Genomic DNA, 14,898 nt, shown 5'->3' on the forward strand with positions numbered 1-14,898 from the left:
CATAACAAAACACTACTGAAATATTCCAAATCTTGCATTTCAATGAAAGAAATCCAAAATGAACTTCGAAAAATCAAGAGAATGTAACTGTAACATGGTAAAACACAACAAACCTCTACTGAAATATTCCAACTCTTGCATTTCAACGAAAGAAATCAAAAATGAACTTTGAAAAATTAAGAGAATGTAACTGTGACAAGGTAAACCATAACAAAACACTGTTGAAATATTCCAACTCTTGCATTTCAATGAAAGAAATCCAAAATGAATTTTGAAAAATCAAGAGAATGTAACTGTGACAAGGGAAAGCACAACAAAACACTACTGAAATATTCCAACTCTTGCATTTCAACAAAAGAAATCCAAAATGAACATTGAAAAATCAAGAGAATATAACTGTGAAATGGTAAACCACAACAAACCTCTACTGAAATATTCCAACTCTTGCATTTCAACGAAAGAAATTCAAAATGAACTTTGAAGAATTAAGAGAATGTAACTGTGACAAGGTAAACCACGACAAAACACTACTGAAATATTCCAACTCTTGCATTTCACGAAAGAAATCCAAAATGATCTTTGAAAAATCAAGAGAATGTAACTGTGACAAGGTAAACCACGATAAAACACTACTGAAATAATCCAACTCTTGAATTTCAATGAAAGAAATTATAAATGAACTTTGAAAAATCAAGATAATGTAACTGTGACAAGGTAAACCACGGCAAAACACTACTGAAATCTTCTAACTCTTGCATTTCAACGAAAGAAATTCAAAATGAACTTTGAAAATTAAGAGAATGTAACTGTGACAAGGTAAACCATGACAAAACACTACTGAAATATTCCAACTCTAGCCTTTCAAGGAAAGAAATCCAAAATGAACTTTGAAAAATCAAGAAAATGTAACTGGGACAAGGTAAACCACGACAAAACACTACTGAAATAATCCAACTCTTTCATTTAAATGAAAGAAATTCAAAATGAACTTTGAAAAATCAAGAAAATGTAACTGTGACGACCTAAATTACAACAAAATACTACTTAAATATTCAAACCCTTGCATTTCAAATAAAGAAATTAAAAATGAACTTTGAAAAATCAAGAGAATGTAACTTGTACAACGTAAACCATGAAAAAACACTACTGAAATATTCCAACTCTTGCGTTTCATCGAAAGAAATCCAAAATGAACTTTGAAAACTCAAGAGAATGTAACTGTGACAAGGTATTCAAAATGAACTTTGAAAAATTAAGAGAATGTAACTGTGACAAGGTAAACCACAAAAAACACTACTGAAATATTCCAACTCTTGAATTTCACGAAAGAAATCCAAAATGAACTTTGAAAAATCAAGAGAATGTAACTGTGACAAGGTAAACTATAACAAAACACTACTGAAATATTCCCACTCTTGCATTTCAATGAAAGAAATCCAAAATGAACTTTAAAAAATCAAGAGAATGTAACTGTGACATGGTAAACCACAACAAACCTCAACTGAAATATTCCAACTCTTGCATTTCAACGAAAGAAATTAAAAATGAACTTTGAAAAATTAAGAGAATGTAACTGTGACAAGGTAAACCATAACAAAACACTGTTGAAATATTCCAACTCTTGCATTTCAATGAAAGAAATCCAAAATGAATTTTGAAAAATCAAGAGAATGTAACTGTGACAAGGTAAACCATAACAAAACACTACTGAAATATTCCAAATCTTGCATTTCAATGAAAGAAATCCAAAATGAACTTCGAAAAATCAAGAGAATGTAACTGTAACATGGTAAAACACAACAAACCTCTACTGAAATATTCCAACTCTTGCATTTCAACTGAAAGAAATTAAAAATGAACTTTGAAAAATTAAGAGAATGTAACTGTGACAAGGTAAACCATAACAAAACACTGTTGAAATATTCCAACTCTTGCATTTCAATGAAAGAAATCCAAAATGAATTTTGAAAAATCAAGAGAATGTAACTGTGACAAGGGAAAAGCACAACAAAACACTACTGAAATATTCCAACTCTTGCATTTCAACAAAAGAAATCCAAAATGAACATTGAAAAATCAAGAGAATGTAACTGTGAAATGGTAAACCACAACAAACCTCTACTGAAATATTCCAACTCTTGCATTTCAACGAAAGAAATTCAAAATGAACATTGAAAAATCAAGAGAATGTAACATATATATATATATATATATATATATATATATATATATATATATATATATATATATATATATATATATATATATATATATATATATATATATATATATATATATATATATATATATATATATATATATATATATATATATTAAGTGATGATACGATAGGCATGTGAGGGAAATTATAGAATAATGTTTTTTGAAAAGTATTGCCTAGTATTGCAATCTCAAAATTAATAAAATTATATATTTTTTAAGTGATGATACGACAGTCCTGTGAGGGAAATGAGAGAATAATGTCTTTTGAAAAGTATTGCTTAGTATTGGGGATATGCAAAAACTCGAAATTAATAAAATCAGTATATTTTAAGTGATGATACGACGGGCATATGAGGTAAATGATAGAATAATGTTTTTTGATAAGTATTGCTTAGTATTGGGGGGTATTGAAAAACTCGAAATTAATAAAATCATATATATTTTAAGTGATGAGACGACAGGCCTGTGAGAGAAATGATAGAATAATGTCTTTTGCAAAGTATTGCTTAGTACTGGGGTATGCAAAAACTCGAAATTATTAGAATCATATATATTTTAAGTGATGATATGACAGGCCTATGAGAGAGATGATAGAATAATGTCTTTTGAAAAGTATTGCGCAGTATCGGAATATGCAAAAACTCGAAATTAATAATATCATTATATTTTATGTGGTGATACGACAGGTCTATGAGGGAACAATAGAATAATGTCTTTTGAAAATTATTGCATAGTATTGGGATATGCAAAAAATCGAAATTCATAAAATCATATATATTTTAAGTTATAATATGACTGGCCTTTGAGGGAAATGATAGAATAATGTCTTTTAAAAAGTATTGCTTAGTATTGGGGATATGCAAAAACTTGAAATTAATAAAATCATCATATTTTAAGTGATTATAAAGGGACATAAGAGGAAAATGGTAGAATAATGTCTTTTGAAAAGTATGGCTTAGTAATGGGGTATGCAAAACTAGAAATTAATAAAATTATATATATATATATATATATATATATATATATATATATATATATATATATATATATATATATATATATATATATATATATATATATATATATATATATATATATATATATATATATATATATATATATATATATATATATATATATATATATATATATATATATATATATATATATATATATATATATATATATATATATATATATATATATATATATATATATATATATATATATACATACACACACACACACACACACACACACACACACACCTCTTTGTATTCCTCTGACAACCCTCTGACGTCACAACTCCCCTATCATTATTCCCATGACAGCCCTGGCAAGATTTCCATTTTTGGCAAGATTTGGCGCGTCCTTGGCAAGAGTTCAATGGTTAGGTTAGGTGACACATCCCTTTGTTATTCTATGGCAGCCCTCTGACGCCACGGCAGCCATAGGGAAATTAACACAGGGAAATTAACATATGATTCTTGGTTATGTTGATGTTGTTTCTTGGTTATGTTAAATTTTTGTTTTGTTTGATGGTTATTGTTGGTTATATTATGTTGGTGTTGTTTGTTGGTTATGTTGTGTTGTTTGTTAGTTATGAGTGTTATGTTATGTTGATGTTGTTTCATGGTTTTGTTATGTTTTTTGGTTATGAGTGTTATGTTGATGTTGTTTCATGATTATGTTTTGTTGATGGTTATGTGATTTGATGTAATGTTATATTTATGTTATGTTATGTTGTTATTTTATGTTGATATTTGTTGATTATTGATGGTTATGTTATGTTGATGTTGTTTCTTTGTTATGTTGTTTGATGATTATGTTGTTTGATGGTTATATTGTTTGATGCGGATTGATGTTTGTTGGTTATGTTGTTTCTTGGTTATGTTTTTTGTTTGTTATGTTGTTGATGTTATTAATGGTTATGTTGGTTATGTTATGTTATGTTGTTATGTTTTTGGGTTATGTTGTTTGATGGTTGTGTTGTTATGTTGATGGTTATGTGGTTTGATGTTATGTTATGTTGTTATGTTATGTTATGTTGATGTTGTTTAATGGTTAAAGTTATTATGTTGTGTTGATGTTATGTTATGTTATGTTGATGTTATGTTATGTTGGTTATGTTATATTATTTGATGGTTATTTTATGCTGATGTTGTTTCATGGTTATTTTGATGTTATTTTATGTTGTTATGTTATGTTGATGTTGTTTCATGATTATGTTGTTTAATGTTTCTTTGTTTTGTTTATGTTTGCTATGTTTGCAGGACATATTTGAAATAAATTATGTTACTAGGCTATATTTCTAGCGCATGTCATGTTTCTAGACAAAAACATGTCTCCCATCCGTTTGAACTCCCCTACGATGTTTTTCAGGACACACCCCCAGGTGGCTGAAATCCCCTATGATGTTTTTCCAGACAGAATTTCCAGGTGGCTGAAACCCCCCGCGATGTTTTTTCTAGGTAAAAACATTCCTCCCCAAGGCTTACTGAATATAGCAGTGTCACGCTGCAGGAGCCTTTTGATAATAACTTTAGCTATTAACTTCATGATTTCCATTAACTCTCTATTAACATTTTTTATAATATTTTTAAAAATTATTTCAAAACATTTTTTATTTTCAAAAATACAATAATATTAATAATGTGGTTTTCTCACTATTTATAAATAACGATATTTCACAGTTTCCTTTAAAATTTCTTGTAGTGTACGTATATCTGTACTCAAACTGTATACTTGCTCAAGATTATCCTTTATATACGCGTAGAATTCAATGAAGCAAAGAAAGAAAGACAAAATCCTCTCTGTGTAAGAAGGTTCACCAAATTCTAGCCAAAATGCTGGACTATTTTCTTCCTGAAATATAGATTAAACATTGATTTCCAATAACTCTATTAATGTTTTCTATACAATTAAAAAAATTAATACGCAAATGATTTAGACATTATCTATATGATTTAGATTGTTCTGACTATAACTCCCTACCCCCCCCCCCCCGTCAGTGTTACATCAGATACCTTTTTTTAATGCTCGACACTAATTGAAGGGTAACTAACCTTCTTCTCGCGCTCACCTTAGGTTCAATGAACATATCATAGCCGTGAGCATGTGGTTAGAACCTAAAGTTTACAGTTAAAAAAAAGTTTATTAGTTTAGTTTTTACGGATATGAATCTGTTTTTTTTTGTCCAAAACTAGGCTTTTTCTAACCATTTGAACCAGAGAAATATATTTTCTATAATTTTGTTACAAAAGTGGAATTCAGAGTTGAAAAATTTATTAGTTCAGTTTTTACGGAAATGATCCATTTTTAATCTAAAATTAAGCTTCGGTTTGAAATATAAAACATGTCAATTGCGAGGGGGCAAGTATAAAACCTCCTATTCACTAGATATGACTTTTCAAATATAAAAACTAGATAAAACCTATAAAAAGTTTATTTGTTCAATTTTTACGTAAATTGCTTATTTTTCGATCCAAAGCTAAGCTTTTTCTAACAGAAGATTCACATTTGAACCAGAGTATTGTATTTTTCTATAATTTTGCTATAAATTGAAATTCACAGTTTAAAAAAAATTATTAGTTCAGTTTTTACGGAAATAGCTCATTTTTAATCTAAAACTAGGCTTCGGTTTGGTATATAAAACATGTCAATTACGACGGGTATGTATAAAACCTCGTATTCCCTAGATATGACTCTTCAAATACAAAAAGTTGATAAAACCTATAAAAAGTATATTAGTTCAATTTTATGGAAATGGCTTATTTTTCGATCCAAAGCTAGGCGTTTTCTAACCAAAGACACACATTTGAACCAGAGTAATGTATTTTCTATAATTTTGTCAGAAAACTGGAATTCAAAGTTAAAAAAAAACTTATTAGTTCTGTTTTCACGGAAATGGCTCATTTTTAATCTAAAGCTAGGCTTCGGTTTAGTATATAAAACATGCCAATTACGAGTGTTAAGTATAAAACCTCCTATTCACTAGATATGACTCTTCAAATACACAAAGTAGATAAAACCTCTAAAAATTTTATTAGTTCAATTTTTACGGAAATGGCTTATGTTTCGATCCAAAGCTAGGCTTTATCTAACCAAGGATACACGTTTGAACCAGAAAAATGTATTTTCTATAATTCTGCTACAAAGTGGAATTCACAGTTTTAAAAAAAATTTATAATTCAGTTTTTACGGAAATGGATCATTTTTTAAATCTAAAACTAGGCTTCGGTTTGGTATATAAAACATGTCAATTACGAGGGGGCAAGTATAAAACCTCCTATTCACTAGTTATGACTCCTCAAATACAAAAAGTAGATAAAACCTATAAAAAGTTTATCAGTTATATTTTTATGGAAATGGCTTATTTTTCAGCCCAAAGCTAGGCTCTTCTAACCAAAGATACACAGTTGAACCAGAGAAATGTATTTTCTAAAATTTTGCTACAAAAGTGGAATCCACAGTTTTAAAAAAATTTACTAGCTCAGTTTTTACGGAAATGAATCATTTTTTAATCTAAAACTAGGCTTCGGTTTGGTATATAAAACATGTCAATTATGAGGGGGCAAGTATAAAACCTCCTATTTACTAGCTATGACTCTTCAAATACAAAAAAGTAGACAAAACCTATAAAAATTTTATTAGTTCTGTTTTTAAGGAAATGGCTTATTTTTTTATCAAAAGCTAGGCTTTTTCTAGCCAAAGATACACACTTAAACAAGAGAAATTTATTTTCTATAATTTTGCTAAAAAAGTGGAATTCCCAGATAAAAAAATTTATTAGTTCAGTTTTCACGGAAATGGCTCATTTTTAATCTAAAACTAGGCTTCGGTTTGGTATATAAAACATGCCAATTACGAGTGGTAAGTATAAAACCTTCTATTCACTAGATATGACTCTTCAAATACAAAAAATAGATAAAACCTATAAAAAATTTATTAGTTCAATTTTTACGGAAATGGATTATTTTCCGATCCAAAGCTAGGCCTTTTCTAACCAAAGATACACATTTGAACCAGATATGTATTTTCTATAATTTTGCTACAAAAGTGGAATTCACAGTTTAAAAAAAAAATTTATTAGTTCAATTTTTACGGAAATGAATGATTTTTTTAATCTAAAACTAGGCTTCGGTTTGGTATATAAAACATGTCAATTACTAAGGGGCAAGTATAAAACCTCTTATTTACTACATATGACTCTTCAAATACAGAAAGTAGATAAAACCTATAAAAATTTATTAGTTCAATTTTTACGGAAATGGCTTATGTTTCGATCCAAAGCAAGGCTTTATTTAACCAAGGATACACGTTTAAGCCAAAGAAATGTATTTTCTATGGTTTTGTTACAAAAGTGGAATTGAGAGTTTAAAAAAATTTATTCATTTTATTTTTACGGAAATGGCTCATTTTTAATCTAAAGATAGGCTTCGGTTTAGTATATAAAACATGTCAATTACGAGGGGGCAAGTATAAAACCTCCTATTCACTAGTTATGACTCCTCAAATACAAAAAGTAGATAAAACCTATAAGAACTTTATCAGTTATATTTTTACGGAAATGGCTTATTTTTCAGCCCAAAGCTAGGCTTTTCTAACCAAAGATACACATTTGAACCAGGGAAATGTATTTTCTGTAATTTTGTTACAAAAATGGAATTCACAGTTTAAAAAAAATTACTAGCTCAGTTTTTACGGAAATGAATCATTTTTTAATCTAAAACTAGGCTTCGGTTTGGTATATAAAACATGTCAATTACGAGGGGGTAAGTATAAAACCTCCTATTTACTAGCTATGACTCTTCAAATACAAAAAAGTAGACAAAACCTATAAAAATTTTATTAGTTCAATTTTTACGGAAATAGCTTATTTTTTAATCCAAAGCTAGGCTTTTTCTAACCAAAGATACATATTTGAACCAGAGAAATTTATTTTCTATAATTTTGCTACAAAAGTGGAATTCACAGTTAAAAAAAATTTAATTAGTTCAGTTTTCACGGAAATGGCTCATTTTTAATCTAAAACTAGGCTTCGGTTTGGTATATAAAACATGTCAATTACGAGGGGTAAGTATAAAACCTCCTTTTCACTAGATATGACTCTTCAAATACAAAAAGTAGATAAAACCTATAAAAAGTTTATTAGTTCAATTTTTACAGAAATGGATTATTTTCCGATCCCAAGCTAGGCGTTTTCTAACCAAAGATACACATTTGAACCAGGGATATGTATTTTCTATAATTTTGCTACAAAAGTGGAATTCACAGTTTTAAAAAAATTTATTAGTTCAGTTTTTACGGAAATGAATGATTTTTTTAATCTAATACTAGGCTTCGGTTTGGTATATAAAACATGTCAATTACTAGGGGGCAAGTATAAAACCTCTTATTTACTACATATGACTCTTCAAATACTAAACGTTTATAAAACCTATAAAAAGTGGCTTTTTAGTAGGCTTTTTCTAAACAAAGATACACATTTGAACCAGAGAAATGTATTTTCTATAATTTTGCTACAAAAATGGAATTCACAATTTAAAAAAAAAATTTTGTTCAGTTTTTACTGAAGTGGCTCATTTTTTTAATCTAAAGCTACACTTCGGTTTGGTATATAAAACATGTCAATTACGAGGGGGCAAGTATAAAACCTCCTATTTACTAGCTATGACTCTTCAAACAAAAAAGTAGACAAAACCTATAAAAATTTTATTAGTTCAATTTTTACGGAAATAGCTTTTTTTTTATCCAAAGCTAGGCTTTTTCTAGCCAAAAATACACATTTGAACCAGATAAATGTATTTTCTATAATTTTGTTACAAAAGTGGAATTCACAGTTTAAAAAAAAATTATTAGTTTAACTTTTACGGAAATAGCTCATTTTTATTCTAAAACTAGGCTTCGGTTTGGTATATAAAACAGGTCAATTACGAGGGGTAGGTATAAAACCTCCTATTCACTAGATATGACTCTTCAAATACAAAAAAGGTAGATAAAACCTCTAAAAAGTTTATTAGTTCAATTTTTACGGAAATGGCTTATGTTTCGATCCAAAGCTAGGCTTTTTCTAACTAAAGATACACATTTGAAACAGAGAAATCTACTTTCTATAATTTTGATACAAATGTGGAAATCACAGTTTAAAAAAATTTATTAGTTCAATTTTTACGGAAATGGCTCATTTTTAATCTAAAACTAAGCTACGGTTTAGTATATAAAACATGTCAATTACGAGGGTTAATTATAAAACCTCCTATTCACTAGATATGACTCTTCAAATACAAGAAGTAGACAAAACCTATTAAAAGTTTATTAGTTCAATTTTTACGGAAATCGCCTATTGTTCTAACCAAAAATACACATTTGAACCAGAGAAATGTGTTTTCTATAATTTTGCTACAAAAGTGGAATTCTTAGTTTTAAAAATTTTTTTATCAGTTCAGTTTTTACGGAAATGTATCATTTTTAATGTGAAACTAGGCTTCGGTTTGGTATATAAAACAAGTCAATTGAGAGGGGTAAGTATAAAACCTCCTATTCACTAGATATGAGTCCTCAAATACAAAAAGTAGATAAAACCTATAATCAGTTTGTTAGTTCAATTTTTACGGAAATGGCTAATTTTGTTATCCAAAGCTAGGCTTTTTCTAACCAAAGATACACATTTGAACCAGAGAAATAACAACATAACATAACATCAAAATAACCATGAAACAAAATCAGCATAACATAACCATCAAACAACTTAACATAACCAGCATAACATAACATCAACATAACATAACACAACAACAACATACCATAACAACAATAACCACGAAACAACATCCACATAACATAAAATAACAACATAAAATCACATAACCATCAACATAACAGCATAAATATCAAACAACATAACCAAAAAACATAACAACATAACATAACATAACCAACATAACCATCAAACAACATCAACAACACAACCAACATAACCAAGAAACAACATAACCAACAAACATCAAACCCCATCAAACAATATAACCATGAAACAACATAATCAACAACATAACCAAGAAACAAGATCAACATAACATAACCATCAATAATCAACAAACATCAACATAACATAACAACACAACATAACATCAACTTGACATAACATCAAACCACATAACCATCAACAAAACATAACCATGAAACAACATCAACATAATATAACACTCATAACCAACAAACAACATAACATAACCAATAAACAACACCAACATAATACAACCAACAATAACCATCAACCAACATAGCCATCAAACATATCCAAAAAACAACGTCAACATAACCAAGAATCATATAATAATTTCCCTCTGTTAATTTCCCTATGGCTGCCATGACGTCAGAGGGCTGCCACAGAAAAACAAAGGGATATGTCACCTAACCTAACAATTGAACTCTTGTCAAGGACACGCTAAATCTTGCCAAAAATGGAAATCTTGCCAGGGCTGTAATGGGAATTTTGATAGGGGTGTTGTGATTTCAGGGGGCTGTCATAGGAAAACAAAAGGGTGTGTCACCTAACCTAACCATTGAATTCTTGCCAAGGACGGGAATTATGCCTAGAAACAGCTGTGCCGGGTGACGTCAGAGGGTATGCCGTAGAAATCCATTGCTATTTTCCCTGTGCTAATTTCCCTATGTTAATTTCCGTATGGGCTCCTTTGAGGTGCCTATGACAGTACTACTTGCAAAAACTCGAAATTAATAAAATCATGTATAATTTAAGTGATGATACGATAGACCTATGAGGGCAACGATAGAATAATGTCTTTTGAAAAGAATTGCTTAGTATTGGGGATATCCAAAAACTCGAAATTAATAAAAATCATTATATTTTAAGTGATGATATGGCGGGCATATGAGTAAATGATAGTATAATGGCTTTTGAAAAGTATTGCTTAGTACCGGGGTATACAAAAATTCGAAATTAATAAAACCATGCACAATTTAAGTGATGATACGACAGGCCAATGTGGGAAATGATAGAATGATGTCTTTTTAAAAGTATTGCTTAGTATTGGGGATATGCAAAAACTCGAAATTAATAAAATCATTATATTTTAAGTGACGATACGGCGGGAATATGAGGTAAATGATAGAATAATGTCTTTTGCTGAGTATTGCTTAGTATTGGGGTATGCAAAAACTCAAAATTTTAAAAAAATCATATATATTTTAAGTAATGATACGACAGGCCTATGAAAGAAATGATATAATAATGTCTTTTGAAAAGTATTGCTTAGTACTGGGGTAGCCTATGCAAAAATTCGAAATTAATAAAATCATGTATAACTTAAGTGATGATACTACAGGCCTATGAGGGTAATGATAGGAGAATGTCTTTTGGAAAGTATTGCTGAGTATTGGGGTATGCAAAAACTCGGAATTAATAAAATCATATATATTTTAAGCGATGATACGATAGGCCTATCAGGGCAATGATAGAATAATGTCTTTTGAAAAGAATTTCTTAGTATTGGGGTATGTAAAAACTAGAAATTGATAAAATCATTATATTTTAAGTGATAATACGACAGGCCTATGAGGGAAATGATTAAATGATATGCAAAAACTTGAAATTAATAAAATCATTACATTTTAAGTGATGATACGACGGGCGTATGAGTAAGTGATAGAATAACATCTTTTGAAAAGTAGTGCTTTGTACTGGGGTATACAAAAACCTAGAAATTAATAAAATCATGTATAATTTATGTGATGATACGACAGGCCTACGAGAGAAATGATAGAATAATGTCTTTTGAAAAGTATTGCTTAGTATTGGAGTAAGCAAAAGAAAAAACTCGAAATGAATAAAATCATATATATTTAAATTGATGACACGACAGGCCTATGAAGGAAATGATAGAATATGGTCTTTTGAATAGTATTACTTAGTATTGGGGTATGCAAAACTTTAAATTATTAAAACTATATACATATATTTTAAGTGAAGATAGGACAGGCCTATCTGGTAAATGATGAAATAATTTCTTTTGAAAAGCATTGCTTAGTATTGGGGTATGCGAATAACTCAAAATTAATAATATCTTATATATTTTAAGTGATGATATGACAGGCCCATGAGTGATATGATAGAATAATGTCTTTTTGAAAATCATTAGTATTGGGGTATGTAAAAACTCGAAATTAACAAAATCATATATATTTTAAGTGATGACACGACAGACCTATGAGGAAAATGATACAATAATGTCTTTTGAAAAGTATTGCCTAGTATTGGGGTAGGCAAAAAGATAGTATAATGTCTTTTGAAAAGTATTGCTTAGTATTGGGGTATGCAAAAACTCAAAATTGATAAAATCATATATTTTAAGTAATGATACGACAGTCCTATGACGGCATTGATAGAATAATGTCTTTTTAAAAGTATTTCTTAGTATTGGGAGTATGCAAAAACTCAAAATCAATAAAATCATATATATTTTAAGTGATGATACGACAGGTCTATGACGGAAATGATAGAATAGTGTCTTTTTAAAAGTACTGCTATATATTTTAAGTGATGATACGACAGGCCTATGGGTGAAATGATAGAATTATGTCTTTTGAAAAGTATTGCTTAGTATTGAGGCATGCAAAAACTCGAAATTAATAAAATCATAATATTTTAAGTGATGATACGAGAGGCCTATGAGGTAAATGATAGAATAATGTCTGTTGAAAAGTATTGCTTAGTATTGGGGTATGCAAAAACTCGAAATTAATAAAATCATATACATTTTAAGTGATGATACGATAGGCCTATGAGGAAAATGATAGAATAATGGCTTTTAAATAGTAATGCTTAGTATTGGGGTATGCATAAACTCGAAATTACTAAAGTAATATCTATTGTAGTAACATAAAGTAATATATATATATATATATATATATATATATATATATATATATATATATATATATATATATATATATATATATATATATATAAAAAAAAAATATATATATATATATATATATATATATATATATATATATATATATATATATATATATATATATATATATATATATATATACTGTCTATAGGCTATCAGAATAGCGTATCATTAACATCTGGGGAACGACTTGTGGGGTCGACTTGGAATTTTCAAGAAATGTTTAGGGACCAAATGGACCTCAAATTTTTACAAGGACGGGGGATTGGAGGTAAATAAAAAAAATATACGTAAGAAACCTTATAAACTATGCTGCCAAGTGGTGACGTAAATGAAAAGAGCAATGGATAATCAGTACCCATGTTATCGAGATAGTATATCTGCAATACCTTGGGTGTGGTTCGAGAAATCGAGTTGAAATTATCAGGGGTATTTGGGGACGATAGTTTCATCAGTTTCGTCTTAGGAGAGGACTCGGTTGTTAGGAATTTTCAAAATGTTTTGTGTCTGATTCGCCTAAACTTCTTTTTTCCATATAAGTTCATATTTAACTTCCTTTTTATTCAGTGTTTAGAGGAACAGCTGCTCTGCCAATCGAGGGCCTACAATATCATTGCTTAATTAATCGGAAAGGCTGTTTACCTGGCCCTTGTTTCGAAATACATTTAAAACGCTTTCTGTATGTATAAGTTGAAATATCCCTTGCAGACTACCAGCAAATGATACCTCAAGATATAATTAAAGCTTTTCAAGGGCCAAGTTTTCTAATTCAACCTTATTTTGTCGAGTACGCTCTGTCTAAGGAGTCCATCTGCTATCCAGTATCTTTACATACTAGCATGTCTACCAGTGTATGTGCTTCTTCCATATTTCTTCACTACTATTTTCATTTGGTCAAATCCCTTAATAAAGTCTTCTGATACAGCTTTGCTCTTTGATTCAAGTTCAACGTACTGGCTCACCCTTATACCGTACCATTGTATCAGTAGAATTTCATGCTTGATGTTACTGTATAAGTGTATGCAAGCCACTTTGTCAGTTCCTTATTTTTAATTCCCTCCTGGTTTCGAGAGGTTCAAACAATAGGGATAATTAGGGAAGCTGGAAACACTTTGAATTTATTTTCTCATTCAGTTCTAGTTATAGCCATTAATCAGTGACAGAATTGATTCTGCCCGTGATTAGTGACACTTCCAGTGGGATGGATTGTGGGGTTTATCTTCCCCCCTAGAAAGATAAAATCTTCACAAACGCAAACGTTTGAGTATATAATGGCTAAATAAGAAGTTTTTCCGGTTTGAAACTCCAACAAATGGTTTGAACACATCAAACAGTTCGTGGTAACGAACTGTAAGTAAGGAGCAACCCGGCTCAATGGTAACCGAAACTCTAAAAAACGGGATTTTGATACCAATAGATACATCAAAAGAATCAGATTTTAATTCTGATTTCAAATATATAAGTTTCATTAAGTTTAAGCTTACCCATCAAAAGTTACGTGCCTGAGAAAATTTGGCTGATTTTCGGAAAAAGGGGAAAGACCCCCTAAAAGTTATAGAACCTTAATGAAAATCACACCATCATATTCAGCGTATCAGAGAATTCTACTTTAGAGGTTTCAAGCTTCTATCTGCAAAAATGTGGAATTTTACTTTTTTGCCAGAAGAAAGATCACGGATGCGTGTGTATTTGTTTTTTTTTTTTTTGTTTTTTTTTCCCCAGGGGTGATCGTATC

Source organism: Artemia sp. Qi Xiang Cuo, chromosome 9 (assembly GCF_049724085.1).
Source record: "Artemia sp. Qi Xiang Cuo chromosome 9, ASM4972408v1, whole genome shotgun sequence".
Taxonomy (NCBI): Eukaryota; Metazoa; Arthropoda; class Branchiopoda; order Anostraca; family Artemiidae; genus Artemia; species Artemia sp. Qi Xiang Cuo.